Here is a 15,808-nt window from a genome sequence, read left to right on the forward strand (position 1 = left end):
TTGACTTACATCAGCCTGTACTTGGACAAGACAACATATCTAGAGAGATAATAGAAAGCTAGCCAAGGAAAACCCTTACTAAAAACTCTTCAGATGAGAGCCCAGGTTTCCATGGACTTGGAGCAAGGCGGCCTCCATTCCTCAACCATGATTCTGGGTGGGATGACGTAGACAAAGCTCATCTAAGTCCTGGCTCCAGCTGACTAGCCCTGTAGTGATACCATGTGCTGTGTCCAGCAGATTGTGGGATGCTCTTGGCCATTCCCATCAACATGAGGTGAAATTGAAGAAATTTGCAATAAGAGAGAATTTGGTAAAGTAGCAAACAAAGCACCTTTCCCAAAAGAAAATTTTGAGTAATGGAAGTTCTAGATAAGCAACATACTTTGACAAGGATGTCTCTATAGTTGAAGATACAGTACAGAGACATGCTTTAGAAGCCATGAGGAAAAACCTATGGGCAGACTCCTTTCAACTGTTTCACACAGCCCAAACCAATCAAGTAAATCAGTTATCTGGACACAGATGGTACCAGGCACTACAGTTGATGCTCTCTGTGAATAAAGCATTGGTGAGCTTCGCAACCAGACATCCAGGAAGAGTGTCCCTTTTGCACAGTTAGCCTTCATGAGCATCACCATGGGTGTGCCTTGGATTAAAGAGATCATCAGTGCTATCAAGGCCATCAGCTCTTCAAATATCACAGTGTGGCTAAACAAGGATGAAGATCTGATTCCAGGTACTTGCCGAAAGACAAAGAGTTGAGGAAACCCTCTAGCGGAGATAACTCTGGGCCTGCTGCTCGACCTTAGTGGAAACTGAATATTTGACAGTGGGCCACCAAGTTACCATGTGACTTGAATTGTCTATCATGAGCTGGGCACTCTCTGACCCACCCCGTCATAAAATAGGACATGCGCAGCAGCAACCTACGATCAAATGGAAGTGGCATGCATATGATAGGGCCTGAACACATCCTGAAGGTCCAAGCAAGTTACGTGAAAAAGTTGTCAAATGCCTATGGTTTCTGCTCCTACTAAAAAGACCTGTGCTGCCAAGCACACACGTAGAGTCTCATTGGGTATATCCCATCATTAGATTACTGAGGAAGAGAAGTCTATAGCCTGGTTTACTGATGGTTTTGTGTGCTATTTAGGCACCACCTAGAAGTAGACAGCTGCAGCATTACAACCTCTTTCTCAGAAAACTCTGAAAGACACCCACAAAAGGAAATTTCCCCAGGGAGTAGAACTTCATTTAGTACACATCGCCATACATGTTGTTGCGAAGAAGAAGAAATGGCCAGATGTGTAGCTATTCCCTGATTCATGAATTGTAGATAATGAATTGGCTGAATGGTCAGAGATTCGGAAACAGCTTAATTGGAAAATCGGTGAGAAAAACATCTGGGAAAGGAGCATCTCTTAAGATGCTTAAAGACTATGAAGACATCTGTGTCCAAAAGAAGCATCTCTTAAGATGCTCAAAGACTATGAAGACATCTGTGTCTCATGTAAATGTTCATCCAGAGGTGACTTCAGTTGAGGAGGTATTCAGTAATCATGTAGATAGGATGACCTATTTTGTGGACAGCCAGTTTCTTTCTCTGGACATGTATGTTATTGCACAGAGGGGCCCATGAACTAAGTGGCCCTGATGGCAGAGATGGGGTTATACACGGGCTCAAAAATATAGACTTTACCAAGACTTGACATGGCTTCACCTGCTGCTGAATGACAGATATTCCAACAGCGAACATAAATACTGAGGCTACATATGACTCCACTCCCCAGGGTAACCAACCAGCAACCTGGTGGCAGATTGACTACATTGGACCACTTTCTCCGTATATAGAACAATCTTTCTCCTTTACTGGAATAGCTATTTATTCTGGTTATGGGGCTGCATTTCCTCCAGGAAAAGACCAGAATCTGCTGAGATTTCTGTCAAGGGTGGAGGTAATACAAAATGGATAGTAGGGTCCAGTGGTTATAAATACCAGTTAAGGCCATGTGACCAGTTGCAGAAAAGAGGATTATAACTGACGTCAATGTTTCTGTCATACTTTGTGAAGAATGTGTTTGTATGGATATTTGAGTTTTCTTTCCTCAATTTCTTTCTCATGTGATGTAAATCAATTAAGATAATATCAATAGGAGGAACTGAATTCAATTCCTAGAATCCACATGCAGCTTACAACTGCCTATAACTTCAGCTCCAAAAGATTCTACACCCTCACAGAGACACACAAGGTAAAACACCAATGCACATTAACTAATTTATTAATTGATTAATTAATTAAAGATAATTTGTAGGATCTACAGAACTAAATAACCTGGGCTTATCGGGGTTTACAGATACTGAACCAAGAACCAGAGAGCCCACGTGAGACTGACCGAGGCCCTCTGCATATTTGTTAGAGTTGTGTAGCTTCATCTTCATATGGGACCCCAAACAGTGGGAGCACATGCTGTCTTTGACTCTGTTATCGGCTTTTGGGATCCATTCCTACTACCAAATTCCTGCATCCAGTCTTGATAGGAAGAGAGGTGCCTAGTCTCACTGCAACTTGAGATAACATGGCTGGTTGACGTACATTGGAGTCCCACCCTTTTCTGAAGCGAAACAGAAGAGGAGGAGTGGATGCTGGTAGGAAGAGGCAAAGTCGGCTTGGGCGGGTACTAGGAGAGGAGAAGGGAGCGGAAACTTTGGTTGGGATCTAAAAACAAACAAATAAATAAATAGAAATGTATGAAAAACCCTTCAGATGAGAAATTTCATTTGCTTACATTTCCTTCCCACTTAAAATTACTATTGTCAAGAAACTGTTTTCTTTGAATTCAAGAATGTTTTATTCCTACATACTTTGATTATCTGCTATAATATAGTAACTACCATTATGTGCAGAAGCTTGGGAATTTTATAGACCTCAATCAGTGTCATATCTAGAAATAGATTAATCAAACACACATCAATAGCAGATCTTCTTTATGACACTAGTCTGTTTATAACAGAATTTTAGATTAAAAGGAAATTCAATCAGGAAAGACAAAGGGTTTTAAACTCTAGACATCCAGAGTTTAAAATAAAAGAGGAAAGGGAAGTTACAGTTTTTGTACAAAGTCTTGTCAAAGACATTTAATTGTGACCTTAACTTCACCTTCACAGCATACCAGCTCAACTCAGGCTCTGGATACACTGGTGTTAAATGCCAGCCCGAGAAGCAGGACTTTTGTGCCCATGACTTGGAGTCAGGCACTATACTTTGCTCCAAGATCCTACCTTAGACCCTTGTGTTCTTCTGGAAGGTGTAAGGTAAGTATCGGGTCCTGAGTTCTGCTCCCTTAAAGAACTGCCTTGTTCAGAGACATATAGAAAAGAGGTCACTGAAGTTTTCAGTAGGTATAAAAGAGACAGCAGTAGATTTTATATCTCGAGGAACATAACAAATAGTTTGTCCCTCCTCCTCTAAAACCAATGGCATTTGTATCCTTGACTCAGAAACAGAGCTGTGAAAGTATCAGAGTCTGGTAAAGAGATGGCGAGCAACATGCTGGGCACAAACATGGCAAGAAATCCTGGGAACAGCCCCAAATGTCAGCAAAGAAGATAAGTATCTTCAAGAAGAAACACAAACAGTAGCAGAGGGAACTTGGGGACTTAAAGGAGAGGTGGCATTATGAAATCTGCCAAACAGTGAGCTGGTCCTGGTCCCTGAAATGTTGATGGTTTTCCAATTTCAGCATCTAGATCCATTTCCTCTAGCTAGAATGAAGTGTTCTCTTGCACAGTATAATACACTTTGCTTTGACAAGAAGGGGAGGAAGAGAAGGTAACACCGGATGCTACTACTCTCCTTGGTGTGCTACTAAATATCCTCTACCTACATCTGGGAAGCTCACGCTAGGTCCTCTAGGTGCCTGGTTGAATGTGACAAATGAAGCTGTTCTGGGAGCAAGATTTTTCCAGTACGGTATCTAGATTGCCTTAAATGTTCTAATTAGGTCATAGGTATTGCAAGGGCACCTTTACCTTAGTTTCTCAGGAAACTAAGATTCATGAAATGTGTTTTTCCACACTTTCAGTGTTTGATTGTAAAAATGGAAGCCGGTCCACATCACTAACTGTCTTTTAGGTAGGGATGCACTCTTAGAGTCCACGGAACATTGCACAGATGTTTTCAGTATCATTTCCGCCTTAAACAGAATATTATGGTGGCTTAACTAGTTCTGCTGGGACTGCTGAAAAATGCTAAGTCTATTTATTACTGAGAAATTTTTCTCATCAACAAGGTGTAGTTGAATCAAAAACTAAAAGTGCTTCAAGAAAGACTACCTCCGAGCAAGATATGGAATGCATATGTTGTTTCTTTTACTTTGTCACTGTTCTTTTATAATAGGGAAGCCAATAACCTTTACAAAGTAAAATGAACGGGAGATCTCGAATTTACCTATAATAGTACAAAATTAGACATTTCTTAAGGAGCTATTAATTGCTGTTGCATCATTTTATAAGTTAGGTCCTACTTAGACCTCCTTAAAGAGAGATAATTATCATAGGATAAAATTTTAACACTTAAACTAATTTTCAAAAGATTTTAAGCAACAGCAACACTAATCAGCTTAAATTCATTCTGTCGTCATTGATGCCCAGTGAAATCTCCAGAATCAGTCTCTAGAAATAATGGTCAGATTCTCTTCAAATCTTGAGAGCTGCAGCAGTGTATGTCAGGTAAACAGTTCCCTCTGACCAATGATGCTGAGAAGTTGGAACTCCATTTTTTGGTGTGTGTCTTTGAAGTCCAGAAATCTCACTTACTGTAAAATTTGCTTTCTCTGAAGACTAAAAACATAATTAAACAAAGGATCTTTGCACTTTATCATTCCCATCATTCTTAAATTATTCTAGCAGCTTTTAAATATCAATTAGACTATATCTAATTTTTATAAAAAAAATAAATCTTTATGTTCCATTTTACAAAATTTTTCCATGTTACATATCATCTCTAGTTAATATGTAAGTTTATTTTTCAATTACTTACATTACTTTCAATGACTTACATTGTAAGTCATTCAGCTTACTGACTTTATTACAAGTAAATAGTTTAGAAACTATGGTCCACCCATTTCTAACTTCTCTCTCATTTTATAAAATTGCTTGTAAAGGATAAGTTTATGGTGTGCTCATTGATATTGTGATGGCTTTATAAATAGACTCTCACTGTGTGCCTGCACGCGCAGGCTCTATCTCTATCATCTATCTGTCTGTCTGTCTGTCTGTCTGTCTGTCTATCTTTCTTTCTATCTATCTATCTATCTATCTATCTATCTATCTATCTATCTATCTATCTATCTATCTAATCTACACACACAAACACACACACACACACATATTGCTAAGGAGATGGTGAGTTGACTTACTCAGCAGGTGAAGCACTTGCTGCCAAGCTGACAGCCTGAGTTTGATTCCCCAGGTCTTACAGAGTAAAAGGAGAAAAGCTTGTACCATAGCATTACCCGAAAGCACAATCTCATAAGCTTCTTGCAAATAGAATGTCCTTAAGTTATGGCATAGTGCATGAACTCATACATTCTTAATTACATACATTAGGAGTTGCTTATTTGCTTAAATATCTAAGTAATTTCAAAATTACTTTGATTAGTATTCTATAGCAAGTAGACAAAAAAGTATTATATGTCAGAGAATTTGGTTTATTATCAAACTAAGATTCATTAGTTAAAACAAACATGCAATTATTAGCTGTTAGAAAAGAACAGTTTAGTTCAATAAAGAAGGATTAAATTGCATTTTTGAAAGAATGAAGAAACCCTTCATTAGTACTAAATCACACTTGTCAAAAAGTTAACTATAACCATGAATATTGAGTAGGTTTATATAATTTATAACCTATGTCTACTAAGTAGACCTCCTCAGAAAAGGGTTGTAGGGTATACATCTCTAAAAGTCAATGGACACCAGAGTGATCAAATTATAATAGGATAACTTTGGGAGGCAGCTGAGAGTCCGGGGCATGACCACAGTTCATGGAATATTTCAGCATATGTTCTACTACTGAACAGCACTCCCTGCCTGAAGTCTTAAAAAGAAGACCATGTCAAATCAAGTTCTTTGATAAAATATGAGGAAGTTTATTGACCTGTCCAAGGATGTATGAAGGAGGAAGAGAAAAAGGAGGGTGACAGGTGAATGTGATTCAGTACAATATATATGAATTATAATAAATTCAGAGTTAATTCATTATTTTTTATAAATAATATACATTAATTTTCAAAACTGGAGAAAATTTTTCCAAAGTAGTTGACATTTCAAAAAACTCTCTTTAGAAAATAAAATGCAGTTCTGCTGTAGCTCAATTATCTTTGACAATGAAATGACTCTATCACTTGGTTAAAGATATTTATAACTGGGGGCTGGAGAGATGGCTCAGTGGTTAAGAGCACTGACTGCTCTTCCAGAGGTCATGAGTTCAATTCCCAGCAACCACATGGTGGCTCACAACCATCTGTAATGAGATCTGGTGCCCTCTTCTGACGTGTGGGCATACCTGGAGGCAGAATGTTGTATACACAATAAATAAATAAATAATCTTCAAAAAAAGATATTTATAACTACTGTTACCCGCTCTGTATTATATATTAAATTATCATTCTGAAAATGTCTATAATATCCATTTTAAATGTTAACAGCATTTTTGACCCGTGTCATTTTTGAGTATCACTTGTAAGTTTATTACACAAGTATGAACATGCAATGTATAAGCTTATTTATTTTGTGTCTTGTTACTTATTTAAAGGATTTGACTTCCCAGGACTAAATTGTGAAAGGAAAGAACATACTTAAAATGATTTCCCAAGTCTTTCTGTGAACTGTGAGATCCACGAGCCCCTTTCCTGAGCCTCTTTTTTATCCCATGGAAACCAGACCCCCTCCACATCCCTGGGGTCACTACAATCTTATTCCTCAATTGCTTGTAGTTTTCCCTCCCTCCAAGGCTTTCTTGAGATGTGGTAGGAAGAGAAAAGTTACAAACTTAAATGATCATCTTTAGATCATTTAAATATAAACTATTACAGGTCACTTTAGATCTATTTCCAAGTTAGTCATGGTCAGAGCACAGAAATCCCGTGAATGTCTTTCCTCAGTCGGCTCATATTTCACGGTGACTTCATCATTGCAGATAATGTCAGCATCATCACCGTTGCCATAGCACCCATCATGCCCAAGCAAGGACAACCACACTGTCTCTGACTCTTCAGCACCTGAGTTACCCTACAGAAAACACTGCGCTCCTGTAATATCTGTCCCTCCCATGGGGAGTAGTTCTCAATTCAGATTCAGATTACCTATTAATCAGAATACCCCAATTAGCAAGCTACATCATTGCCAAAGAAAATTGATGTCTCTAGACTAGTTATATAGTATATAAGGGAAAAAACAAAAGTGTGTATATGTATACATATACACACATGCAAATATAAATCTTTGTACATATTTATATATCATATAATACATATAATTATATATAATAATATACACATTATATATGATATATAATATATATTTTATAGAACACGTCTGACCTGGAACTAGGAATTCTCCTGAACAGCCTCCTCAACACTGGGATTAAACCACTCCTGGCTCTCCTTTACTTATTAGAAATAATTTCATTTACGGAGCTGGAGAGAAAACTTGGTAAACAAAGTATTTTCTGCACAAGTTCGAGTTTTGATCCGTAACAGAACCATGAAGAGCCAGGTAGAGAATGTGGCTGAAAGCTCAGCACTGAAATGATGAAGAAAGTACATCCAAAACTGGTGAATTTTAGATTCAGTGCCTAGAATAATAAAAAAAATGACTGATGATCGTTTACAATGTTGACCTCTGCTCTTGACTTGCACACATACACATGTGAACATACACACAAACACAGCCATGACATGACAATACCACACACAGTTTTTTACAGTGATGTAAATCCAGTCTCAATAATCTGTTTTAATTGCCTGGAAATATGTGAAAATTAAGTTCTAAGGAAATTTGTAGAGCACCTATAAGACAAAAACTGAACAGTATCTTTTTGTTATTATTGTTTGAGGTCCTGGGTATTAAATTCAAGACCTCTTGCATGCTAGCCCTGAGCAATGTCTTAAATATATATTCTAAAATTGCAGTATGCTTTTATCTTTTACTATTGTGGCCTTTTCCTGATATATATATATATCTGAATGAGAGAAAATTTAATATTCAGTCAGTTATCTCTGTACTCAGTAGACATCTGAATTCTAATTTTGTTTGAGGCTTTATTCTAATCACAAAAAATACCAATCCACTTGGGAAGGTGCAAATATCTTTGTAATCAACAAAGTACCATGAAAGAAGAACTATAAAGTGTTTCAAATGAAAAAGGTATTATGATTAATAATCTAGTAAATATATGTATACACATTATCCAGCTTTAATATATCAACATTTTCATATGTTTATTTCACACTATTTTTGAAATGAAGTATTACTGAGGGGAATGGATGTGGCTTGAGAGGAAAAGGCAGGAGAATGGGGAGTTTAAGGCTAAGCTAACCTTGGGTACATAGAGTGTTTAAGTCTAGCTTGGACTACAAGTCTAGCTTGGACTACATAAGACCTTATCTCCAAAAATATTAACAAAGAGGCCTTAGAAGATAGTTTTAGTAAGAGTAATTTCTAAGACATGAGGATCTGAGATTATATTTTCTGAACCCACATGAGAAAAAAATAAAAGTTGGACACCTGTGCTCCTGGTGCTGGGGATTGGAGGCATGGAAAGGAGGAAGGGGAATCACAGGTGCTCCCTGTCCACCAGTCTAAACTCAATACCTAATAACCTCCTCTGGCCTCTGGGAATGCATACTTACATTCTCATACACACATGCACGCACACTATACACACAGTACACACACTGACGTACACACATACATAAATACTAAGAGTAATCAATAACAATAAAAAGGATTACCAATGCAATTGACGCTTTCTGTACAAACCTCTTGGGTTTTCCTCCTCTATATTCCCCAGAAGTAACCAACTCCCTAAATGTCTGCTCCATGACTTCCTTTTATTTATACTTTCAAGATATCTGGATCCCAGAATGAAGTATAGTACTAATTTGTGTGCTTTTGTAAACAGTATCTTGCTTCTTGCATCTCTACTTAAGTTTTTATCCATATTGGAATTATACATGTGGGATTTGTGCATGTTCAATAATTTCCTAATAAAAGCATTAATATTGTGAGCAATTGTTTGCATATTTCATTGTTGTCTTGTTTGTACAAGCCTCTCTAAGATGTGTTCCTAGAAATGTAATTGCTTCATAGCATATAAGATAAATTTATTGTATCCTCCACAGTGCCAATAATTACATTACATTTTATGGAATTTTTTTGCATCTTTGCCAACTATCTTGGTTTTGCACTTTATATTTTTCCAAACTGATGAAAGTGGAAAAATATTAAATATAAAAATAGTACTTTTTATTTTGATTAAGAGAGAAATGAGTTCCTCTTCTTAGGTTTATCAACTCCTCAAATTACTTTTGTGTGTATTTCCAGATTATATTTATGGACTGCTTTTCGCTGAAGCTGTCTGTCTGATTTTTAACAGACCCTGTGTGTTTTAAAGCTAAAAGTCTAAAACCATGGGTGGATATTCGTATCAAGTGGACCATCACAGTGATTACATCATACCTTTCAAAGTCTTTATGGCTGATTTTACAACTAAATCATCTAAACTATAAAGAATTTATGGATGACATGTTCACAATAACACTAGCCACTATCATCAGTTTGTTGTCTTTATTATTAAAATTATATCCTATTGACACGCATGATTACACTAATTCCAAACTATGTATTTAATTAGCAAATATTCATTTTGTTTACTAAATGATTTGAATATTTTCTATTCCCTTACTCCTGCAACTTTATGCGATCCTCTCTTGCATGTGTGCTGTATATGCAGCACACAGTGATTTTTCTAAATGTGTTTGTTTCTTAGTAGGCAAGGAAAATCCATTTACACTCACGTGATTACTAAAGCAGGTAATTGAATTCTCTCACTTTTCTTCATACACCTTTGTGACACATTTTGACTATTTCTGGTCCTCTTGTCTACACTTGACCTCATAGTTTTCTATGTACCTCTGTTTCATCTGTGATGTTTAGAAGATGGTTTCTGTGTTTTCTTTATCTGTGTCTGCTTTAAGAAAATTTATATTCCTTCCTTCCTTCCTTCCTTCCTTCCTTCCTTTCTTCCTTCCTTCCTTCCTTCCTTCCTTCCTTCCTCCTTTCCTCTCTCTCTCTCTCTCTCTCTCTCTCTCTCTCTCTCTCTCTCTCTCTCTCTCTCTTTCTCTGTCTCGTAGGGCAGAGTGTGAACACAGTCCCCTGCTACCATAAATTATACAATCAATTTTTTTTTCATTAGGGGAAATCATTAGGGAAAACAACATCAGGACTGTAATTGACAAGCCTCACTTGGGGAAACTACCTACATGATTGTGGTTGCTTTCCTGTCAGGTGAGTATACATTTTATATACACTTGACTACAAATATTTTTGTTATGTTTGAACCTTAGCATTAGTTTTATTTCCTTCCTGAACACTACAAAGAAATAGGCATGCTTTAATTGGTCATTGTCTATCCATTCAATCTTGACATATCATTTAAAAATTTTCAGTTCAAATTGTTTGCAGTTAGAGATTGCTGATTTGTGTTTTTTCTTTTCATTCTTGATCTCTCTCTCTCTCTCTCTCTCTCTCTCTCTCTGTGTGTGTGTGTGTGTGTGTGTGTGCAAATGGTAGAGGTTCAGTTGTCTTTATCTCTGAAAGTTTTAGTTCACAACTATTCCTAAACATGTTGTGAGCCTCACACCTTGATGACCTTGATAATGTCGCATATTTAATCTGCAAAAGTGGTCATTGCTTGATTTATGGAACAAAAGATAAATATTTTCTTTCACTCTCCAAACTGAACCTGTCTCTCCAGATGGAGTTCCCCAGATTGGAGTCACTAGAATGTTTTTGCAATTTAGTTTACAAGTGAAACGCTTCAAGCTACCCATGCTTAAGCTGCAAACAATAGGCGAGTTCTGATCACCACAATCCTCATGTCTTGATAGTCTTTTAAAATTCAGTCTCTCCAAAGGACCAAAGTGATAAATTCTGATATTGGCTTTAAATTCAGAACCTTCAGTTCAATGGTATCAATCTTACCGATTCATCTGCATTTCAGCAAGGTTGTGTTACTTTTTTTTTTTTGAAACACTTGCTTTTTATTGTTGGAAGAAGTCGCTTGTTCATTCCCAGCCGCCCGGCTAGCTCTAATCCAAAATAATGACACAGAAACTATATTAACTAAAACACTGCTTGACTGATTTGCTCTAACTTCTTATTGGTTAACTCTTACATCTGAATTTAACCCATTTCTATTAATCTGTATATTGCCACGTGGTAGTGGCTTACCGGCTAAAGTTTTGGCATGTCTGTCTCCAGCAGCTCCGTGGTGTCCCTCCGACTCTGCCCTTCTTTCTGCCAGCATTCAGTCCAGTTCTCCCCGCTACCTAAGTTCTGCCCTATCACCAGGCCAAGGCAGTTTCTTTATTCATTAATGGCAATCACAGCACACAGAGGGGACTCCCACATCATTTTATAATGGTGAAAAAGTGAAATTTTTCACAATGATGCAAGTGTTTACATGAAGGTAAATATTTTCTTTTCATGTATCAAATAAAATAAATCATAACTTTTGATAAATAAAATACTTACCTCATATTGACTTGTTACAGGCTGAGAGTTGCTTAGAAAACCCTTTGGGAAACAGGATATAATAATAATTAGATGAAACAAAAGAAAACTGTTGTTTCCCCTTCTGAAAATGTCACAACTACATGAACCATACCATACCCATCCCATTTTAGTCTAGAATGTATATTTACATTCTCTTATTTTCAAAAATCAGAAAAAATTTCTTCTTTTAAAATGCTTTTATACAATTAACACAAATTTAAATAAATTCAATTGCCTTCAAAATCCAAATTGCCATCATATTTTGAGGTACAAATCAAGCTCTTGTTAAGAGGAGGGTTCTAAAAAACTGCTTTTCAATGTTTTCATAAAACCTATATTATACATACATTGATTATGGTCATGAATTTTTTTTAACTATTACATCTCACACTTGGAAACCACAACCTTTATTAACTTCTGTAGAGCTAGGCAGTACTGCTAAATTCAGAAGTTACTTACTAGTGTATTACATGCTTCATTGTTTCTAAGAACATGAGAGCAGAAACTACTTCAGTGGATTCTCAAAGTTTGAGAGATGCAAAATATGAGCACATCTCTTCAAAGTTTATAAACTAAGTTTAGCATGCTATTACTTGTCTGCCCACCTAAGATAATGATGAAAAATAACACCCTGATATGATGATTTTAAATGTTTCTGTTCAGAAGTGAGAAAATGTTAAAAACATAAATGAGTAAACCTTTGAAAACTACAGTGGATAGGAATAAGAAACAATTACAATAAATATCATTTCAATGCAGTGACAATTGAAAGATGCAAAAATAGGAAGATAAACCTACTGTTCCTGCCTGTTTAGATAATTTCAGACAATGACAGTTAGTAGACGTCTGAAAATTCACCTTGTAAGAGGCTTAAATGCATCTTTGCAAGGTCAATTGCTTTTAAATATTTTCATTTATTTATTACAGTGGGAGGGCCACACCTGCATCTGTGCACATATGGAAATCAGGAGAAAACTTGTAGTCTCTGTCCACTGTGTTGGACTCAAGAATTGAACTCAGGCATCAAGCTTGGTGACAAGCACTTTACCTGCTGGACCATGTTACTGGCCCAATATTATTTATTTTTGTTACTATGTTAAAAATAATTGAGCAACACACATGATTTAAATGACTTTGGTACACTTAAATAATTTTATCATATTTCTATAACTTTGTTAGAGACCGCCTTCCAGTGGATATCCACACCCGACCCAGGCGCGCGCCTTCCCGAACTCGGGCCCACCAGAATGGACGATTGTCCTGAGGGTTAAAAACAGACACACACAAAAAAGAGACCTTTGCTCATTTACCAAGAGTAAATGGCCACTTTATTAAACTCAAGTCGGGTATTTATACCAGTGGGCAACCAGGATCAAAAGGGGCAAGGCCTCTTCCCAACAGAAGCAGGAAGGAGAATAAAGGCCCCAGTAAAGGAAAACTCCTCCCACCCAGAGAGGGCTGGGGAAACTGGCCTCTGTGGGAGTTTTTCCCCAGGCAGGTGGTCGAGGGTTCAAGGCAATGTCAGACAGGTTAGATGGGCCTTGGCGCCTGAGCTTCTTTGAGGCAGGTTGAGAAATTACCATTTTAAAGTAAAATATATCCATCAGGCTGATGTACCAGGCTGTAGCAGAACCAAGGATGGAACTAGCAGGAAGCTTAGCTGGTTAGTGTAAACATTATTTGCATCCAGTATTTTGGTCTCAAGGATCAGGGAGGACAGGGTCCCACATAACTTCTGTTTCCTATTTTATTTCTGTACTCATAGTTAATCTTATAAGTCATACATGAATTTTCCTGTAATTAATTTGTCCATTTTTATTGTTGTATTGATTAAATGTAAAAAGCTTCAGGTAATAAGATTTTTTATGTATAATATGCCTGAAGACATAATATTGAAAAATCTCTGCTATTACTATCATTAGAATAACAATGCTATTTTTAACTAATAGGCTTACCAGAAAATGAGAGATTAATATGTTGATCCCATAAGATTTCTATAGAAGACAACTATTAATGGTCTCTTGGACTCTATTAAAATTTAGATTACAGTTTTCAAGACTATCTTAAAATCAGGAATATTATTGCAAACTACCCAAAATGAATATCATTTCTTAACAAGCTTAAATCCTGTAGTGAAGAAAACATATAGTTCAACTATATATCATTTGTTTTTCAAGTAATAGCCATGCTTATTTTATAATAAATGTTCAGGACAGCTCTTCTTGAAGAGGCTGGGCATAAGTAGGCCCACGTTTGCCTCAATCAACAAAAACAAATGTAGCTATTTTTATATCTCTTATCTTCACATTTGAGAAAAAATAAAAATAATCATTAAAAGATATCACAAAGTTTTATGACTAAAAGGGTGTTATCAACCTTTAAAACATCATTAGTGTGCCAGATTCCAATCTGAAAAGCCTTATAACCATCCTTTCCTGTCCACTAAGCTGTAGACAGAAATAATGAAATCATAAGACAAATGAAAACCATTGATACATATCTCTAAACAACATGGTAAATGCCAGAGCATTCTGAAGAGACAGGCAAGAGCGGTTTAGACAATAAATATTGAGGAAGCCTTGAAGCAAAACTGAAGGTTTTAGACTATTAAAAATCCAAAGGGTAAGCTTTAAAAGGGAACTACTTCTATATATTAGAAGATATAAATGTCAAATACAATAATAATTTGGTCATGTTAGTACTCATGAAGGATAATAAAACACATAAAGTGTATTTAACATGAATATCTCATTTAAAGGCATAGGTAGAAAACACATGTGCTCTTTTACCTATGGAAACATGTATTAATCAATACTTCCAGCATGTACATTTTCTCAAAATGCTTATTTAGACTCTAAGGATTCTGAAATTAAAACAGTTTGTTTCTAATTTTCAGTATCTAGTAATCATGAAAGCAGTGCAGTTTCCCAACTCCTATAGTCAGAGATGAGTCAAATGTTCCTCATTAGCTACACTTTAGGAAGAATGTGGTTCTAACAGAAGCTGCTGCTCATTATTCAGTTCTGGAATTTTCTTTCTTGCTTTCTGATTGGGTTGTTGATTGACTAACTGTGAGACAGTGCTGTGGGATGATGCTCAATCACACTGCAAAGACATGTCACCTGTATTGGTTTAATAAAATGTGATTGACCAATAGGCAGGAAATACAGACAGAGTGACCAGATGAGGACAGTTCTGAGAAGAAGAAGGCAGAGATGCAATCACCAGCCAGATGCAGAGGAATCTAGATGAGAATGCCTGATTGATAAAAGGTACCAGGATAAACAACTAAACATAGATAAGAATTATAAGTTAATTTAAGTTGTAAAAGCTTGGTAATAATAAGCCTGAGCTAATCGGTGAAACAGTTTATAATTAATATCAGCCTGTGTGTTTCTTTGTGACTGAATGACTGTGGGACCAAGCAAGGCAGAAACTTCTGTCTACAAATGGCACCAAAACATTCAGCAGTAGTTTCCACATCAAACTCAAGAAAACTTTAAAAAGAGAAAAAAAAATTCTAGACAGAGAAGAACCCAATCAGGCATGGCTTCTTGGTGGGAGCATTGTCTTAGATGGATTCTGCTGGAGGTGAGCAAAGGTATGACTCCTTTAAGAGGGACTTCTTGACTCAACATTAGTGACAAATACCTTGAAACTCTTTTAAGAGGCTAGACCACCAAACATTTAAATGATGTTTGTGAGCAGCCAGAATCAGGTTTCTTGGTGGTGACATGGACCTAGAAATGCCACGGAGTTATAATAATAAATCTGGTTCCTGCTATAAAGCTCTACCATAAAGCTAGACTCTCAAAACACTAAGGAATGATGTGGAGTTAGTTGCCAAATCCGCAGTCTTAATCCCAGCCATATCACTTAGCAGATTAAAAGCTCATGTGATCAGCAAAAGATATATACAGATATACAGTAAACACAGATTCATTTTAAAAAATCTCTAAATTGTTTACAG

The 15,808-nt window shown here is 36.6% G+C and overlaps 1 non-coding gene across 1 annotated transcript; it reads right to left on the reverse strand.

The window, feature by feature from the left end:
* Positions 1 to 10,412: 10,412 nt before the first annotated feature.
* LOC125414251 (U1 spliceosomal RNA) lies at positions 10,413 to 10,577 on the reverse strand. Its single transcript, XR_007236208.1, has one exon. It is a non-coding gene; the product is annotated as a U1 spliceosomal RNA (small nuclear RNA).
* Between the last annotated feature and the right edge of the window lie 5,231 nt (positions 10,578 to 15,808).

Source organism: Myodes glareolus, chromosome 27 (assembly GCF_982192425.1).
Source record: "Myodes glareolus chromosome 27, mMyoGla1.1, whole genome shotgun sequence".
NCBI lineage: Eukaryota > Metazoa > Chordata > Mammalia > Rodentia > Cricetidae > Myodes > Myodes glareolus.